This window comes from Elaeis guineensis, chromosome 13, assembly GCF_000442705.2.
Source record: "Elaeis guineensis isolate ETL-2024a chromosome 13, EG11, whole genome shotgun sequence".
Taxonomy (NCBI): domain Eukaryota; kingdom Viridiplantae; phylum Streptophyta; class Magnoliopsida; order Arecales; family Arecaceae; genus Elaeis; species Elaeis guineensis.
Window position 1 is genome coordinate 54,297,243 of NC_026005.2, and position 21,398 is coordinate 54,318,640.

Sequence of the window (21,398 nt, forward strand, 5' to 3'; positions counted from 1 at the left end):
ATTATCAATAGCAAACAACAACAAGGAGAAGATAATATTTCAATAGATGTATCAGAGATTGAAATATAACCAAAATATAATCATTACAAAGATATAGGTAAAAGATGATTTCATTAATATCATAATTGTTTCAATACATAAAATTCAACCAGCTAAATGTCAATACATGGCCCCAAGGTATAGATCCTAGAACAAGATACTAACTCCTAGAACCTAGTAAAGATCAAGATAAGTCAATGATCAAGACAAATCATGGATCGGAGTCATCAGATATGGTATGAGAAGATGATGGATCAGAAGTGCGTCCTCTACCCCGTCTGCCTCTGCCACGAGTAGGAGAACGAGATGAACTGGGAGGCTGAGAACGCTGAGATACTAGGGCTGATACCATGAGTCTGATAGAATCAAGTACGTTCAGTGCTCTGGAAACAGATTGAAGTAGAGCAGTGAACTGGGTGGTAGCATGCTCATTCGATCCTCTGATCTCTTTCCTCAGTAGCTCATATCCACCTTCTAATGCTCCTCTGAGCCTGTCAGCCTCTGCAGTGAGGTCTGTGACCTCAATAGTAGACTCCTGTGGCTGGGGATGGGCCAATGCAAGAACTTGCCCCTGCAAGTCAAGAACTCTGCCAGTAAGTCTCCAGACTGTATCCTCAAGCTGCTGTATCCTGACGGACTGATCTGAAATCATCTGAAATACAGTGGAGATGTGGGGAGTAATGGTCTGATCAGAAGAAGTAGCTCCAGGTGCAAAAGAAGTACTACTCCACTGGCTAGACAATAAAGAAGCCACACGCTGTGAAATATGCTCGATCTGATCGTCAGCCAGTCTGAACTCTGATGGAGGTGCTCTGCTCTCTGGCTGATACACTGGTGTGGGCATCCTAGTAAACTCAGAAGGGCCAGCCTCAGTATCAGGAAAGAACTGGGTATCTGGTGAAGTTGCCCTGAAATCATGTACAGGAGAAGATGGACCTTCTTCTTCTACTCTGCCTTCAGTTCTGTCTTCAGCTCTTTCCTCAGCTCTCTCCTTAGCTCTTTCTTCAGAGCCCTTGATCCAACCACCAACAGTCTTTGTAATTCCCATTCGGTGCAGGCTGTGTTGGTTGAAAGTATCCACATGTGAGAGCTTGGTAGGTGTCTCCCCCTCACAGCTAACTCCAAACCTCCTAAATACTCTAGTAAGGGCCATACCATAAGGCAAGTGTGCCTTGGATCTGTTCAAAGTTTCTCTCATGGCCTCTATCATAAGTGCAGGGAGGTTTAGGGGGGGTCTGAGTGATGATATGAAACATGACACATACATCTCTGCCAGATAGTAAGTCATGTCTACCACTCCTAGGAAAGAATAGTTTTGTCACAATCTGATGCAGGACCCTCATCTCAATGGATAATAGCTTTGCTTCCAATTTGTTTAAATTTCCTGAAAAATCTTCTCCTAAGATAATTCTGATCCCTTCTTCTTTAATTGGGAGTTCCATACATGAGTATCCTTCACTAGGCAACTGAAGTATTTCTCCCAATATCCTAGAATCCAAACAGATGTCAATCCCCTTGACTGTTGAAGTCACAGACCCGTTTTCATAATTTAGGTTTTGGTAGAACTCTCTGACTAGATCAACATAGGTGACTTCCTTAAGAGAGCAATAAAGTTTCCATCCTTGATTTTTGATCTTGGTAGCAAAAGTAAAGCCTTCTTTCTCAAAGAACCGAAAATCTATATTTTTTCCGGTTTCTACTTTTCTATCAGAAAGAAGATTTACACTGGGGCTTATGGAGGATTGAGAGGGACCTTGAGCAGGTACTGAAACTGGATTGGGAACACTGGAAGACTGAGCATGTCTTTTCTTTCGGACAATTTTCTCAGGCTCACGGATTGATTTTCTTCTTTGGGGAAGTTTCATCTTTGGAGCCATATCCAAAAAATAGCAGACAAGAAGACTTGAATTCAGTGGAGGGATCACAAGAGAGTAAAGAAGAATTTTGGTGGAAAAAAGAAGTGGATTTTGAATGAACGGTGAAGTTCTAGGGCACGTTCCACCCGCGCCAATCACTGCGAGAAAGCACAGAAAAATCCTTTTCAAGGAGGCGATTTTTGGTGGAGAGAAGGAGGGAGAATTGCCTCAGAATTGATCCTTGGATTTGGAGCAAAAAGAGTTGGAGAGGACGGCTTTCGGAAGGAAGACGACGAGAAGATGAGTCGTCTCATAAACAGGGTTTCCCGTTTTAAAAACAATGAACCCGATGGAAGTTGGTGGGATTTACAAGTTTGCCATTGAGTCGACTCATGGGGGTCGACTCATGAAGTTCAGAAAATCAGAAAAAATGCAAATAAATTCCAGAAAAATTCAAAATTTTGGGAGAAGGAATTTTGCTCAATGATAAGTTTTTAGAGTTATAAATCTGAGCTTTTGGAACCAGGATAGTTGTTGGAAATTGAGCTCTAAGAATATTTGATATTAATTAAGAGAAGTTTAGGCAAATGGATCTAGAATTCCTAGATTTCTCCTAATTTTACAGAATCTATCCTCACTAAGGGCCTTTGTAAAGATATCGGCTAATTGATTTTCAGTGCAAACATATTCAAGAATTATATTTTTATTTTGAACATGTTCTCTTATAAAATGATGTCTTATTTCAATATGTTTGGATCTTGAGTGTTGTATTGGATTTTTAGATAGATTTATGGCACTTGTATTATCACATTTTATTGGAGTTTCATTAAGTTTGATTCCAAAATCTTCGAGTTGTTGCTTAATCCACAAGATTTGAGCACAACAACTTCTGGCTGCAATGTATTCGGCCTCAGCCGTAGACAGTGCTACCGAATTTTATTTCTTGCTAAACCATGAGATTAGATTTACTCCAAGAAATTGACAAGTTCCACTTGTGCTTTTTCTATCTAGTTTACACCCAGCAAAGTCAGCATCAGAATATCCTAATAAATCAATTTGTGAGTCCTTAGAGTACCATAACCCTATAGTTTGTGTACCATTTAAGTATCTAAGGATTCTTTTAACAGCATTCAAATGAGATTCTTTAGGATTAGATTGATATCTAGCACATAAACAAACACTAAACATGATATCAGGCCTACTTGCAGTTAAATACAATAATGAGCCAATCATACCTCTATAGTATTTTAAGTCTACGCTTTTACCTTCATCATCCTTGTCAAGCTTACATGAGGGACTCATTGGTCTGCCAATTGGTTTGCAGTTCTCCATTCCAAATCTTTTGAGTAGTTCCTTGGTGTACTTGCTTTGGGTGATGGAGATTCCCTCTTTTGATTGTTTGATTTGAAGTCCGAGAAAGAAAGTGAGTTCTCCCATCATGCTCATCTCGAACTCTCCCTGCATAAGCTTAGCAAAGTCTTGACAAAGGGATTCATTAGTAGATCCAAAAATTATGTCATCAACATAAATTTGTATAATTAGCATATCATTTTGGTTTCTTTTAATAAATAGGGTTGTATCTACATTGCCTCTTGAGAAATCATTATTTAGTAGAAATTTGCTTAGCCTTTCATACCATGCTCTAGGTACTTGTTTTAGACCATATAAAGCTTTATTTAATCTAAAGACATGATTGAGAAAAGCATGATTTTCAAATCCAGGGGGTTGTTCTACATATACTTCTTCAGAAATATATCCATTTAAAAATGCACTTTTAACATCCATTTGAAATAACTTGAAATTCATAAAGCAAGCATAAGCAAGTAGAAGTCTAATGGCTTCTAATCTAGCAACAGGTGCAAAGGTTTCATCAAAATCAATTCCTTCTTCTTGATTATATCCCTTAGCAACCAGTCTTGCTTTATTTCTAATTACATTTCCATGCTCATCTAATTTGTTTCTAAAGACCCATTTTGTGCCAATTATTGAATAATCTTTAGGTCTTTTTACTAAGGTCCAAAAATTATTTCTTTCAAATTGATTAAGTTCATCTTGCATAGCATTAATCCAGTTATGATCATTTTCAGCCTCTTCAAAAGTTTTAGGTTCAAGTTGAGATACAAATGCACAATGATTAAGTACATCTTTAAGTGAAGAACGGGTTTTTACTCCATGCATAGGGTCACCAATAATTAACTCCTTAGGGTGGTTGTGAACATACCTCCATTCTTTGGGTAGGTCATTTGTACCTTGAGGTTGTTCTTGAGTTTCTTCACCTTTCTCATTTTGTTCGTCTTCTTGATCCTTGTCTTCTGGAGTTGCTGAGTCTTTCAGAGTGATCTCCTTCATACCTTCTATTAGTGGATCTGTATCATCAATACCCTCATTCTTCCTTGAAGGAAGATCGTTAGATTCATCAAAGATAACATGTATGGACTCCTCAACTACTAAAGTTCTTTTGTTGAACACTCTAAATGCTTTACTAGTGGAGGAGTAACCTAGAAGGATTGCTTCATCTGATTTTGCATCAAATTTACCAAGTTTTTCTTTGCCATTATTTAATACAAAACATCGGCAACCAAAAACATGAAAATATGCAATATTTGATTTTCTTCCTTTCCAAAGTTCATAGGAGATTTTTTTTAAAAATTGTCTAATTAAAGCATGATTTAAAATGTAACATGCTGTGTTAATAGCTTCCGCCCAAAAATATTTTGGAAGGTTGCTTTCACAAAGCATGGTACGGGCCATTTCTTCTAAGGTTCTATTTTTCCTTTCAACTACCCCATTTTGTTGAGGTGTCCTAGGAGCAGAGAAGTTATGGCCAATTCCATTTTCATCAAAAAAAATTTCAAAGTCATGATTTTCAAATTCTGTTCCATGATCACTTCTAATATTTTGAATTGAAAACTCTTTTTCATTAGTGACTTTTCGATGAAATTTAGTGAAAATTTGAAAGGTTTCATTTTTGTGAGCTAAAAAGAAAACCCAAGTAAAACGAGAGTAATCATCAATTATTACAAATCCATATTGTTTTCCTCCTAGACTGGTGGTTCTTGTTGGTCCAAATAAATCCATATGTAAGAGCTCTAAAGGTCTAGAAGTTGAAATAGTACTTTTGGATTTAAATGAAACTTTAGTTTGTTTGCCTAATTGGCATGCATCACAAATTCTATCCTTTTCAAAATTCAGTTTTGGCAAACCGAGAACTAAATCCTTTTTAATTAATTTTGAAAGAGAATGCATGCTAATATGTGCAAGTCTACGATGCCACAGCCAACTAGACTCATTTATTTTAGCACTTAAGGAAACTAGGCATTGCATGTCTAATTTAGTTAAATCATTCAAGTCTACCATATAAACATTGCCATGCCTATATCCTATAAATTTAATACCATCGTTAATAGGACTTGTCACAATGCAAACAGATGATTCAAAATTTACTTTATACCCTTTATCACAGAATTGACTAATGTTAAGTAAGTTATGCTTTAAACCTTTAACTAGTAAAACATTCTCAATGTATTTGGAGGGAGTGATACCAATGTTACCTATCCCGATGATCTTTCCTTTGCCATTATCTCCAAAGGTGACCATCCCTCCATCCTTAGCATCAAGCGTGATGAATTGTGATTCATCACCAGTCATGTGTCTCGAGCATCCGCTGTCAAGATACCATTTCCTGTTTCCTTCTTGGGATGCTAGACACACCTCATTTTCATGTGCCATCAGGCACAGATTGGCTTGTTCTGTTGAGGTTTCCTCATCGGAGCTTGAGTCATCACTCGCACTCCAGGTTGCCATCATTGCCTTCTTTCTGAATTTCTTTGGACCTTTCTTCAATTGTGGACATTCGGATCTGAAATGTCCTGGTTTCTTGCACTCGTAGCATATAGGAGTTTGATCTTTATCCTTTTCTATGCTTTGATCCCCTTTTTTGAATTTCTTTCTCATCCCCTGTTTCCTTTTTCTTAGAAACTTCTTGAATTTTCGGGTGATGAGAGCCATCTCCTCATCCTGATCTTCATCTTCAGAGTCATCTGTTTCATAATCAGGTGAAGTTGTGGATTTGAGGGCAATGGTTCTTTTCTTTTTGATTTCATCCTCTTGATGTTGCATCATGCTAAGTTCATGAGTCATCAAGGATCCAAGAAGCTCTTCTAGAGGTAGAGTGTTCAAGTCCTTTGCTTCTTGGATGGCAGTCACCTTGGCTTCCCAAGTTCTTGGCAGTGACCTGAGAATCTTCCTTACAAGTTCACTGTTAGTATAAGATTTGCCAAGACTCTTTAAACCATTGATTATATCAGTAAAATGAGTAAACATAGCAGTTATGGACTCATCATGCTCTATTTTGAACAATTCATATTTATGTACAAGCATGTTTATTTTAGACTCTTTTACTTGATTTGTTCCCTCATGGGTGACTTCTAACCTATTCCATATTTCTTTAGCAGATGCACAAGTAGAAATGCGATTAAATTCACTAGCATCTAGTGCACAATAAAGAACATTTATGGCTTTGGCATTTAATTGTGCCAATTCTTGTCAACCTCATCCCATTCTTTCTCGGGTTTGGTTGACTCCTCACCATCTATAATCTTGGTGGGTGTGTGAGGACCATTCACTATGATACTCCACATATCATAGTCGAGTGCTTGTATGAAAATCTTCATCCGAGCTTTCCAATAGGTGTAATTAGACCCATTGAAAAGTGGAGGTCGGTTTGTTGATTGCCCCTCGGCTAGAGAAGTTCCAACATGGGTTGCCATAGATCTTTGGCTCTTTGATTGTTAGATCAAAGAAGGGCTAGAGCACTAGCTCTGATACCACTTGTTGCCCAGCTATGCAACCCAAGAGGGGGGGGTGAATTGGGTTTCTAACAATTTTAAGCCCAACAGTTAACTTATGAAGAACAAAACAATGGCTTTAAATCAATATTAATTAACTAATGCAGTATTGCAAGGATATAATAAAGAATAAGATAAAGCGATAAAGCACACCACAAACACAAGGATTTATAGTGGTTCGGTGCTAACCTTGCACCTACATCCACTCCCCAAGATCCCACTTGGAAATTTTAATCCACTATCCTTTGTATTCAACCCGAATACAAAACGTCGGAAACTCCGACACTAGCTATCCCAAGCTAGAACACAAGACGTCGGAAACTCCGACACTAGCTATCCCAAGCTAGATCACTTGTTTCTCGGGTACAAGTAAACCCAAAACACTCCGATTTCAGGTTCGGATCAACCTTTCCTTGTTTTGGAAATCCTCCAAAAACAAGAACAAAAACTCACAAGGAGTAAGAGAATTTAGAGCACAGATAAATACAATAACAGCTCCTTTAAATGAGCAAATATAACAATAAAAGCTTTACTCAAATGAAGAACCCCTTTTTCAGATTTTCTCAAAGTGGATGAACGCTTGAATGCTTGAGAAGAGGTTGATTGTTGATTGAAGATCTCTTGAAAGCTTTGAACAATCTCTAGATCAAGGTTGAAACAATAGGCGTGAAGAATTCTCTCCTTGAAAGATCTTGCTTTTCTCTTTCACAATCTCTCTGGTATATTGTGGATCCTCACTCTTTTTCTCTTTGGATTTTTCGTTGATCTTAGGCTTTTTCTTGCAAATTTCGGATCCTCTCTTCTGTTCTTCTCTTTTTCCTCTTTTTCTCTTCTTCTTCTCTTCTTTTTTGATTTCACGTTTGATCCGCTATTTAATCTGCAATTTCTTTCATCATTTAAAGCATTTTGTAGCATTAGAAGCAAGAGAAAACAATTTAGGCAGATAAAGAGCCGTTAGAGGATTTTTAGGAAGCATAAATGGCAATTAAAACGGGCAAAAAAATAGCCGTTGCTGACATTTCCCGTCGCAGGGGTCGACTCATGAGTCGACTCATGCTTCAGGGGTCGACTCATGAGTCGACCTCTGTTGCAAAAACCAGAGAATGCTTTTCTGGAATTTCTTGGCTCAAATTAGCAGGGGTCGACTCATGAGTCGACTCATGCCTTGTGGGTCGACTCATGAGTCGACTCACAGGTCGTGCCAAGCCAGAAAACTAGCGTGCCAAGGAGAATTTTTGCGTGCCAATCAGCTCACAGTGCCATGAGTTGACTCATGAGTCGACTCATGCACTTCAAACCTTCATAACTTCAAAAATATAAGTCCAAACACAATGAAATTTTCAACAATAGATTTCAAATCATTTGATCTACCAAATGATACTATCAAATCAAGATTTGAGTGAAATTATGATTTTGCCCTTGAAGATCATAAGGACTTTTTTATTTTAAAATTATTTGAATTCCTTCAATCTGATTTGTAATCATCAAAATCAATCTAAGAGCAACACTTTTGTTCTAACAAATGATACTATTAAATCAGAGTTTTGGTAAAATTATGATTTTGTCTCTGAAGAGCACAAAGACTTTTTCAAATAAAAAATATTGGTACCCCTTCAATCTGCTTTGTAATCATCAAAATCAATCTAGGAGCAACACAGATGAAAGTGAGAATGAAGACTATTGGATGGATGAGGACAGTAACAGTCATAATAATGATGATGAAGATGAAGATGGTGATGAAGATGTTCAGCCTGATATTAATGTAGAAAAATCTCAACCTCGTTTGCACGAACCTCCATAATTTTTTAACAACATAAATTTAGATGATGGTGGTTGTGTTAGTGCTGGTCGAAGATTGAACTCTGATTATCAGTTTCGAGACTCCTTGATGACTGAATTTTCTAAAGGTTTAATGTTTGAGAGTAAAGATTATCTAAAGAGAGCTGTTGATCTTTATCACATTCTGAAGCATCGGACATACAATATAGTTCAGTCACATTCAAAGTTGTGGTCTGTACGATGTGCATCATCAGGTAATATTCAAAATTGTAAATGGAGGCTTCGTATTGTATCATTGAAAAAGTATGGATATTTTTAAATCACAAAATATGAGGGTCCTCATACTTGTTTGTTTATGGAGTTGAGTCGAGACCACAAACATGTCAGTGGAAGGATGATTGGCACACTAGTCTGACATATTGTTGAGAAGGATTCTGGTGTTAGAGTTGAAACTACTATGGCAACCGTTAATGATCAAGTTCAATACACAGTGTCATACAAAAAAGCATGGTGTGGAAAGCAGAAGGCATTGGTTGATATTTATAGAGAATAGGAACCGTCTTATACAAAATTATCCTATTATATAACTGCACTCCAACATGTAAATCCCGGTACTGTTGTTTTATGAGATTTTTTTCAAACTACGAATTTCGATGTCTGGATTTTAAATTATATTTTTTGAGCTTTCAAACCATTCATTCAAGGTTTTAGGCACTACTGTCCTGTAATCAGCATTGATGGCACGCACTTGTATGAAAAGTTTAAAGGTAAGATGTTAATTGTAACAAAAATTGATGCAGAGAATGAGATATTTTTCTTAGCATATGCAATTGTGGATGAGGAGACGACTGCCAGTTGGAGTTATTTTTTTTTCAGCTCAGGACACATGTCATCAAAGATATAAATGGAGTATGCTTAATTTCTAACAAGCATCCAAGTATATTAAATGCCATTATAGATGAGTCTATTAGATGGAGTCCACCACGTGCCTATCACCGATACTACTTAAGATATATTTGCAGTAATTTCAACACTCATTTTAAAAATGTGTAGCTTAAAAGAGCAGTATGGCAAGCAGGAAGCACTCATCAAGTTTGCAAGTTCAACTTTATTATGGGTAGGATCAGAACAGTGAATGAAGAGGCTTGGAGTTAGTTGTCTGAGTTAGAAAAAGAAAAGTGAATATTGGCACATGATAACGGCCTGTGCTATGGTGTCTTAACTACAAATTTGTCGGAGGTTTTTAACAGTATTTTACGAGGAGCTAGAAATGTGCTAATTACAGCTTATGTTCAAATGATATTTTACCGTTTTATAAAATATTTTAATACAAGACATGCCCAAGCCTTAAGATATGTATAGAAGAATTCAAATAATCTTTTTACTCCTCATATTACTATTAAGATTGCTGAAGATCAAGTTAAAGCTAATCAGCATCGAATAACAGCGTTCAACCTTCAAAGAGATATATATGAAGTGCTTACGAGGAGAGCAAGCGTAGGATTACGAGGTAAAGAAAATTTTCATACTATTACTTTAACTGAAAGAAAATATTTTTGTGGAAAGTGGAGCATGTATAAATATCTATGTTCATACGTTTTAGCTATGTGTCAAGAAATTATTGTACATTTTAATGGATTTGTGAAAGATGCATATACTGTTGGAGCACGATCCCGGCTCCTCCCATGGACCTTGGGTGTAGCGAAACCAGCAATGAACAAATCTGGAGACTTCTGGACTCAATTGAAGGCCCTTGATAAAATCAGCCTGGTTACTGTCCTCTTTATCAGCCTTTCGTTTCAGATGAAGAATGCCTCTGAAATCACCTTTAAAAAATTCAAGATCTGGTACCCAACCAGATCAGACCTGGACTGAGGTCTTCCAATTTGTAGATCTTGAATCAGGATATTCTAGATAGGGAAGAAGGTAGATGGAGACAGACCTTGCAGATCTATCCTGCTGCAGCCTTTCCTGTAGATCTGTTGATGGAGATCTCATCGGTGCCTCAAACGTCTTCAGATCAACTCCAGATCTGAGAAAAACTTATACCAACCTCTTCTCAAGAGATTCTAGATCCTGGACCTGATGTTTGGGTGGTTGCAAGAGAGAGAGGAGAGAGAGAGTTGGTGGCACAAAGGGGGAGGGGCTAGTGCCTCCCCTTGCTTCTCCTGCCTTTTTGGGACCTGGCGGTAAGAAACCCTAGGATTTCTTGCTCTTGGGGCATGGAGAATAGCTGGAGAGAGAGGGAGAAGAGAGAGAGAGACTTAGGAGAAAGAGTTTCGTATTTCTTGGCTTAATCAAACCTATACAGTGTATGTATATATAAACACAGGGTCAAGTGACCCAAACCCAAAACTCCCTTGACCAACTCTATGGAAGATTAGGTTAATCCAAGCCCATGTACACCCATGACTTGACCTAATCTCACCTATCCTGGGCCCAGACCTGGCCCATAAAGAGTTGGTCCTTTGAGGCCCACATAACCTAGACCTCAAGAACCCGAAAGGCCCACAGCCTTTCAACCTAGGGCCCAACTAGCCCTAGAGCCTCCAAGAAGCCCTCATGAATGATGGACCTTGTGTAGCGAAAATTTAGTGCAGGGGCAAAATGATAATTTTAAAATTTTTTCAAAATTACTATTTTACAGTGAAATTATTAATTAATCTCATTAATTAATACTAATTAACCCTACACTAGGATCTAAATATGATACAACAGCATGCATTTAAATTTGAAATTCAAATTTGAATCAGTAAACCTTTTACAGTACTGTGTTCAGAACACATCACCTTTTGCGGGTAGTCGATCACCGTAATCTGATCACCGTCGGAGGGCTCTGATCGTTACATCGCAGCCACACAAATATCTGGCCTCTGCGGATCGTCCACACGAAGCTCCCGTCTGATCAGCTCCTCACGAATGCTAGTTCATGATTTCACCCTTTTTATGACAGATGTTGATCGAACTCCTTCGATCAATGTGTGCCGACTCCTCGGATGCTCCGGATCATTTACACGGTTGCTTGAGAGGCTGATGGATCTCTTCCTAAAATTTGGTAGACTCACGACACTCGTGGCACACCAATCTCACTTCCCAAACCCTAGGTAGAAACCCTAGGGTACACACTAGAAACCCTGCGCTTAATTTTCTTTCTTTTCTTTCTTTTTCTCTCGAAAGGTTTTGGATCTTCACCTTGTGCACAAACTTTCCTCACGCCCCAAAGTTTCTCTCTTAAAATTTCTACGCACGTCCCACCTTTCTCCTCTTTTTAAAACAACGTCGAACGTGTCTTATCCGCGTGAGAGGATAAAGATAAGTGGTTGCACATTTGAATTCAAATCAAATTTGAATTCAAATGCAAAACCAACTCATCCCTATCCACTTATGCATGAGAAGAGAAGGGGCATGAGTTGATTTGTGCGTGAAGAGTTTACATGAGAAATATTTTTTCGTGTAAAATATGGGGTGCACAAGATAAGACCATGGCGCATGGATTAGTTGGTTGCTCATTCAAATTCAAACTTTCTTTTGAATTTGAATGGCCAACCAACTTATTTTTATCCATATATTTGGCACACAATGGTGGGCATGGGATGGCTTCTGCGTGGAGAAAATTCATGAGAAGTTGCTTCTCGTGACTTTAAATATGCACAGAAGAAGTGAGGTGGCGCAGGGAGAAAAGTCAAGGTGGTTTGAACCTAATTAAGCCAACCTAATCTAAATAGGTTAAGCACAATTAGAATAAATTAAATTCAACTTAATTAGGCTTAATTAGGCTCAATAAAATTTTAATCAAATCAGGAATTAACTAAACCTAACCCCTGATCAAATCAGGGACTAAACCACCTTAGCGATTAGATCAACATTTAACCTAATCGGGTCAATCCAAACTGAATCCAATTCAATTGGACTTGATCCAAAAAAAATTACTCAATCAAATTGAGTTAATTAGCGATCAAATCACTAATTAAATCTCTCATAAATATTGAGTCCAAATTCAATGGGCAATCAGACATCAGAGACCATCGATATGAAACCCTGATCAAAGAGTTCAAATTTCAAATTCAAAATTTAAAATTCAAAATTTTGACCTCGGTACCCAAAATGTGTGGAACTCATGATCAGAGAATCCTAATTCTCAATCATAGAGTCCCAGACACATAAGACACATAATCAGCCATCTGATCAGAAAGGAACCACTAATGTGTGTGACCCCGCAGGTTCGAACCTAAGCCGGTAGCACAGGAATCAATTCCTGTACTAATCGAAGTGACCATCTAGCAATGGTATCCGATGATCGGATAGGTCGAATAATCGCAATCACAACATTCAGAACCTACGTGAATATGGTTACCGTATAATTCATCCCTTTTGACCCTTGTGTTTAGGACGACTCAGGGTTAAACTGTCAACCCTGATGATATCATCCGAATCGTGCTCAACTCAATTAGTCCTGTGACTCCTCACTAGGACTACCCTGGCCAAGGTTTTGCTAAATTGAAACACGACTGTACATAGCTCCTAAACTGGAGTGGTCAATCCCATCTTGACACACGCACCGACAAGTCAAGTACTTGACTACACCCAGCAGCCTTCCATCATTGAATTAGAAATTCAGGTAGTCCAGTGCCTAAGTGCAGTGAGTTGCTTGCAAGTCACCGTGGCGGTCTCAGGTCGGAGGGACATTTATACCCATATCCCATCGGAGCAAATCTTGACAGCAGAAATAGCTCCGGAGTTGGTCACATTCAGTGCAGATGTACCATTACATCTCACCTGTATGCCATAGGAGTGTCTCCACACTCTTTAGTTATGAGGACAACCAACCCATATGACACACAACGACCTATGCTCGATAAACGTTGTCGTCCTTGGTAATAACGTATCATTTGGTCGCGAACATGTTTAAGGACTAAGCGACAAATCCTCCTTTGTCGAGTCTAAATAGTCCTAAGGACTTCACCACAACACAGGAGTTCATTAGAAGATGAAATATTTGTGATGAAAAAATATCAAAATAACTTTTATTTATTTATAATTCATGTGCTAATACAAAAGGAGCACAACCGTCAACAGGCTGACGATTGGCTTTGGGACACTATTTCCAACACCTTGGCCTTAGCCTTGGTCCCCTGGGCCTTGGGCACACTATCTGAATCACAACAATCTCCACCTTGGTGTCCCAAGGCCTTAACCAGCTCCACTCTGTCCATCAGCCGAATCAGCTCAACACATCTCTGAAAGCTGTCCCATGGAAGTACCTTCGTAAGTGCATCAGCTGGGTTCTCTTTGGTGTGTACCTTTACCAGCTCCACCTCGCCATCCTCCACAAGCTCCCTGATCCGATGATACCGAATGTCGATGTGCTTTGTCCTTGCATGATAGACTGAGTTCTGTGCTAATAGAAGTACACTCTGGCTGTCACAGTGCACACTAATGGCCTCCTGAGTAAGGCCCATCTCCGTCAACAAATTCTTCAGCCAAATTGCCTCCTTAGCTGCTTCTGTCAGCCTGATGTATTCCGCCTCTATAGTGGATAGGGCCGTGATAGGCTGCAGACTCGATCTCCAAGAAATAGGACCTCCATACAGGCTAAAGATGAAGCCTGTCGTAGACCTTCGGGTATCCACATCTCCACCAAAGTCTGCATCTACATAACCGCCAATCAGCCCCTGAGCCTCCCTGGACATGTCAGAGTATCCCACTGCACCTCCTCGCTGTTCGTAGCAGATGCCAACTCCAACTGAACCCGCCAGATATCTGAATATCTACTTTAGAGCTCTCCAGTGCTCCCTGCCAGGCTGCGTCATGAACCTGCTAACCTGACTCACTGCATGAGCGATGTCTGGCCTACAACAGACCATCGCATACATCAAGCTCCCAACTCCTGAAGCATAAGGAACCGTCTCCATCTCCTGAGCCTCCACCTCAGTCTGTGGCGCCATGGTCTTCGAAAGTCTGAAGTGACTGACAAGTGACAGCTCCGTCGGCTTTGCTTCCTTCATCCCGAACCTCTCTAAGACCTTCTGTATGTAGCCCCTCTGAGATAGATGCAGCACCCTCCGAGCTCGATCTCTGAAAATCTCCATGCCTAGGATCTTCCTTGCAGGGCCCAAATCCTTCATCTCAAACTCTCGAGATAAGGATGCCTTCAGATCCTGCACAACCTTCCTACTCTTGCATGCTATAAGCATGTCATCCACATACAAGAGTAGGAACACCCTAGAACCATCCTCAAGAGACTGAATATAAACACAGGGATCAAACTCGCACTTGAAAAGTCCAATGCTGCGCACATAGGAGTCGAACCGCTTGTACCATTGCCTCGGTGACTGCTTCAGCCCGTACAGCGACTTCTGCAACAAACAAACCTTTCCCTCTGATCTTGGATCCCTGAAATCGGGTGGCTGCTCCATGTAAATCCTCTCCTCCAAATGCCCATGGAGGAACGCTGTCTTGACATCCATCTGCTCCAGCTCTAAATCCTGAGCTGCTACAATGCTCAGCAATACTCTGATGGAAGTATGTCTGACGATGGGAGAGAACACTTCGCTGAAGTCGATGCCTTCCTTCTGGGAGTATCCCTTGGCCACTAATCTCGCCTTGAATCTGATACCTCCCTGCTCTAAAGGCCCTTCCTTGTGACTGTAGATCCATTTGCAGCCAATGGGCCTCTTCCCCTGTGGCAACTGCATCAATCGCCACGTTTGGTTCTGGTGGAGAGACTGCATCTCCTCGGACATCGCCTGGACCCACCGCTCTCTGTCCTGGCTCTCAATAGCCTCCTGATATGTATATGGGTCTTCATTCGCTGTCACCAGGGCATATGACAGCGTCTCCTCAAAGCCATATCGGTCCGATTGCCTGATGGTTCTCTTGGGCTTGTGTAGGGCAACATCGATATCAGTCCTCGATCCAGCTCGCTCCTGCTGGACCTCTTCGCCTCGATCATCTGTTCGAGTCCCTCCACCTGTGGAGACACCTTAGGTAGGTGCTCCACCTGAATGTCATGTCCTCCAGTAGTACCTGTAAGAGACAAAATCAAAGAGGTAAGCTGTCCAGCAGCGCCCTGCTAGACCTCCTCCTGCTCCTGCTGCTCCTCCATGCCTGCTCGCCTCCGTAGGACTGACTCCTCATCAAAAGTCACATCTCGACTAATGATGACCTTCTTTTCCAAGGGATCCCACAGCTTGTATCCCTTAACTCCTTGTGGATAGTCTAGAAACACCGTCTTGCATGATCTGGCATCTAGCTTGCTCCGCTCACCAGCTCCAATGTGCACATAGGCCGTGCACCCAAATACCCATAGATGGCCCAGTCCAACTATCCTCCCAGACCACACCTCCTCTGGAAGCCTGCCATCCAACCTGGTGTGAGGTGACCGATTGACCAAGTAACCCGCTGCGTCAACTGTGTCAACCCAGAGCGCCTTTGGAAGTCTTGCCTGTAGCCTCATGCATCGTGCCTTTTCCAGATGTGTTCTGTTCATCCTCTCGGCCACCCCATTCTGCTGTGAAGTCTCCTTAACTGATAAGTGTCTCCTGATCCCACACTCCTCATAGTAATCCTGAAACTCTCTGCTGGTGTACTCCCTGCCATTGTCTGACCTCAGATACTTCACGCTCCTCCCCTGTTCCTTCTCCACCTCAGCTCTCCATATCTTGAACTTGGTGAAGACCTCTGACTTCTCTCTCATGAAGTAAATCCAGAGTTTTCTTGAGAAATCATCAATCAGGGTCATGAAGTATCTGGCCCCATTCCTAGCTGAAACTGGGGCTGGTCTCCACCATCCGTGTGTACTAACTCCAGAGGGACTGCACTGCGGGTTGTACTGATGTTGAGCTGAACTCTCCTCTGCTTTCCCATCTGGTAAGGCTCACAGATCTCCCCTGTAGCACCATCCTCCAGATTAGAGATGAGTCCTCTCCTGCTCAACTCCCTCAGCCTCTTGTCACCCATGTGGCTTAGGCGGTAGTGCCACATCCTGTAAGCCCCCTGCTGGTCCTTTGCTGCAGCTGCTGCATCAGACTCTCCGATCACCACAGATCCCTCTATGCGATAGAGATTATTGTCCAACCTCCTGCCTCTCATCACCACCATAGCTCCATTGGAGATGTTTAATACTCCGCTTCTAGCCCTACTGCTGAAGCTATATCCACTGCGCTCCAAGTAGCCTAGTGACACCAGATTCTTTTCCAGCTCCGGGACGTGCTTTACATTTATCAATGTCCTCACAATCCCATCAAATATCCTCACCCTGACTGTCCCTATCCCAGCCACCTTGCAAGAATGATTGTCACCTAGAGTCACTGATCCCTCATCTGTCTTTGTGTATGTCGCAAACCAAGACCTGTGTGGTATGTAGTGATGTGAGCACGCAGAGTCTAGTGTCCACTCCTCTGTGTAATGCCTGTGACCATCTGATACCACAAGTAGATCATCCTCCACCTGCTGCCCAGCAACTGCACTCACTGATTCTGAGCCACTTCTTTCTCCCTTCTTGCTCTTCCATAGTGGACATTCTTGCTTGAAGTGCCCGAACTTGTTGCACTTGAAGCATTTCATCTCTTTCTTTTCCTTCCTGGACTTGGACCGCCTCTTGGACTTGCTTCTGCCTCTGCCTCTACCTATCCTCTCCCCTACTGCCAAACCCTCTTGGGGAGCCCGATCTCTGGTCAACTTTTTTCTTTGCTCATTAGACCTCAGCACCGAGACCATGTCCTCATATTCCAGAGTTTCCTTGCCGTAGAGCAGTGTAGTCACCAAAGAGTCATATGATTCTGGCAGCGAACACAAAAGCAACAGGGACTTGTCCTCCTCATCCAACTTCACCCCGATATTCATCAACTCCATGCACAACTAGTCGAACCTCTGAATGTGGCCAATCACATCAGATCCCTCCTGCATCCAAAGACTGTACAACTCTTCTTCAGCATTAGCTTGTTGCACATATTCTTCCCCATATATATGGTGTGCAACTTCGACCAAAGGCCCTTCGGGATCTTTTCTTCCAGCACCGAATACAACGCCGCATCTGCCAAACATCCTCTGATCACCGAGCATGCTTTCTTCTCCAACGATGCCCACTGTCTATCTGTCATTCCCTCAGGCTTCTCATCCAAAGCCTGATCCAGATCTGCTTGCACCAGAAGATCCTCCACCCAGATTTTTCACATGAAAAAATTTTTCTTGCCATCAAACTTCTCGAGATCAACCTTCATATTGCTGCCCATGACTGGATCCAAGCCAAACAAGCAATATAAAATCAAAAAGTATAGAATATACCTTGATGGTACCTTGCTGAAAATTTTCAGCACTTGAGATCTTCAACTTCTCGTGCTTGAAACCGCTTCCTCACCACTGTGGCTCTGATACCAACTATTGGAGCACTATCCCGGCTCCTCCCACGGTTTGGGTGCAGCAGAACCAGCAACAAACAAATCTGGAGACTTCTGGACTCGATTGAAGGCCCTTGACGAAATCAGCCTGGTTGCTGTCTTCTTCGTTAGCCTTTCGTTCCAGATGAAGAACGCCTCTGAAATCATCTCTAAAAAATTCAAGATATGGTACCCAACCATATCAGACCTGGACTAAGGTCTTTCAATTTGTAGATCTTGAATCGGAGCATTCTAAATAGGAAAGAAGGTAGATGGAGACAGACCTTGCAGATCTGTCCTGCTGCAGCCTTTCCTGTAGATCTGTTGATGGAGATCTCACCCGCACCTCAAACGTCCTCAGATCAACTCCAGATCTAAGAGAAACTTGTACCAACCTCTTCTCAAGAGATTTCAAGTCTTGGACCTGATGTTTGGGTGGCTGCAAGAGAGAGAGGAGAGAGAGAGTTGGCGGCACAAAGGGGGAGGGGCTAGCACCTCCCCTTGCTTCTCCTGCCTTTTTGGGACCTGGCGGCAAGAAACCCTAGGGTTTCTTGCTCCTGGGACATGGAGAATAGCTGGAGAGAGAGGGAGAAGAGAGAGAGAGACTTGGAAGAAAGAGTTTCGTATTCCTTGGCTTAATCAAACATATACAGTGCATGTATATATAAACACAGGGTCAAGTGACCCAAACCCAAAACTCCCTTGACCAACTCTATGGGAGATTAGGTTAACCCAAGCCCATGTACACCCATGACTCGACCTAATCTTACCTATCCTGGGCTCAGATCTGGCCCATAAAGAGTTGGTCCCTTGAGGCCCACATAACCTAAACCTCAAGAACCCAAAAGGCCCACAGCCTTTCAACGTAGGGCCCAACTAGCCCTAGAGCCTTCATGAAGCCCTCATGAATGATGGACCTTGGCCTTAGCCTTGGTCCCCTGGGCTTTGGGCACACCACCTGGATCACAACATATACAATTACGGCATATATGAATGCTTGAAGTGACGAGTTTAATCCATTACCACATGAAGATTATTGGATGCATACACGTATATTCAAATGTATTCCTGATCATCATCGTTTGAGACCCAAGCAGAAAGGCAGACCAAAGTCAACAAGACTGCGAAATGAGATAGATGATAGGCAAATAAGAAGTAAGAATCACTGTGGCATTTATAAGGAATAGGGTCATGATCGCTGTCGCTATCCTAGGATACTTCAACATACTTCAACTTACTTCAAGCAGTAGAAGAAATTAAAAGATCCAGAGATGTATTTTCAATATTATTTTATATATTTTTGTGAGATTTGTGTTTTCAATATTATTTTATATCCAGAGATGAACTGTATTGTGCATTTAAGTTGTATTATGTGACAATATTATGCTACCAGATATTTATTAGTAATGAATTAGTGACATCATCATTTTTATGCATTGAAAATTATATTTTTCATAAAATAAATGGCTATAATATTTCTCATATTCTAATACACTTGAGATATATATCATTATTTTATATTCATTAGCGTGTTATGGCTTATGATCCGCAGTATCCAGATCTTCGAGACAGGAGTATGCTTACATCGCAGGAGCACCATCGGTCATAGACTATTTTATATGACAGTGTAAGCATTCCAATCCTACTCTTACTACTTATATTTTTTTTAAAATTTTTTTGTTAAAGTTATATATGTTATCTAATTATTATATCTTATTGCAGGAGCCCAGACACCTTCAACTACGATGATTAGATGCTAACTTTTGAATGACAGAGCACACCCCACCTAGAGTGCTAGATTATTTACGATATTTGGGATTCTATGGAGTGTATCGGATTGGTCGCATACAAATGGACATTAATCTTATTACTATCTTGCTTGAGAGATGGCGTCCAGAGATACACACATTTCATCTTTCATTCGGTGAGGCGACCATCACGTTATAGGATATTAGCATCTTTATCGGACTACCAGTTGATGATGATCCAGTTATCGTAGTTGATCTCACGCTTACCATTCTGGAGTGGCAAGCTTTGTTCTTACGATTGCTGGGATTTGAGTCCGAGGTCCAGTTTTTCAATCATTCACGATTGAGGATAGAGTATTTGGATAATCGTTATTGATATTTTCATATTGGGGATGATGCACCAGAGAAGATGGTGCAGCAGTATGTCAAGGGTCAGGTGCTGCGGTTGTTAGGTGGTGTTCTATTATCTGGTACTTCATCAAACAAGATGCAGTTGATATTTTTACCATTATTGGAGGATTTAGAGTTCGCTCGTAAGCTCAATTGGAGTAGTGCATTACTAGCTTGCCTGTACAGGGCTATGTGTTAGAGTTCTTATGCTGATCAGAGAGAGATTGGTAGTTATCTTATATTATTACAGATATGTGAATTAAAAATTTATATTTTTAATATTCTATTTTAGCTCTGATTGGGTATATCATGTATGATTTTTTTGAAATTTATAGATTTGAACATGAAAGAGGATGTCAATTATCAGTTCATTACGATGACAGTTGCTCGAGATGCCACCAGAGCAGTATGACCCTGATGTCCCATTCAGACTAGACGGACCGTTGGGATATAGGTATAAAAATATTACTTCATTTACTTGAAATTTAGTACTATTTTAAATTTGATAAAATTTATTTAACATGAATATACTGTCAAGCAGATGGAACGTTTCATTCAACGTTCACCACATATCGACGAGTGGCGCAGATTTATAGGTGCCAGCTGGATACATTAGTTGATACACATAGACGGATAAATTTGATTTATTTACAAATATCATTTTACAGTATTTATAATCTATTAAAAATTTAGCTTACTAATTTATTTTTTATTTTAACTCTATCAATTTTTGTGGGAGCCATATACAAATGAGATATTGGCTATATTACCGTAGATGTGTATAGTTGGATATGACATATGGACTGCTAGGGTGTCACTTATTTATTTTGATGTGGTGGAGTGGCATTTTTTTGATCATGTGCTGCGGTAGTTTGACCAGCTTCAGGATATCCCAAAGCAGTTTGATACCAGTCAGGGACTTCATCATATTGATCGACGAGGGAGAGCTCGTATTGACTAGCGTATCAGACATGCAGAGTACATCGCCATTTGGAATGCACGCCGAGATCACATAGTTTATGGTGATCATATTTTGAGAGGCCGTGCATATATCGAGGACTACATAGCTTGGTTTTTTAGCATTACAGTGCGAGTCATTGGACAGTCTTGGTATGCAGTTCCAGGATACGAGGGTGAGAGTTCTGTTGTGCGTCTTTTAGTAAGACAATAAAAATTATACTTTATATCAATATCTTTACTTCTAATAATTAAGATTATAAAATATTTTATATAGTTCTGTTATATCTTTATTTTATATTTTACAGTATATTATTAATTTTATTTTTATTATGTAGACTGATTCTGTCAAATCTTATGTTAGACACTTGTCGTGCTTTATCTACGATTGATGAGGACGAGTAG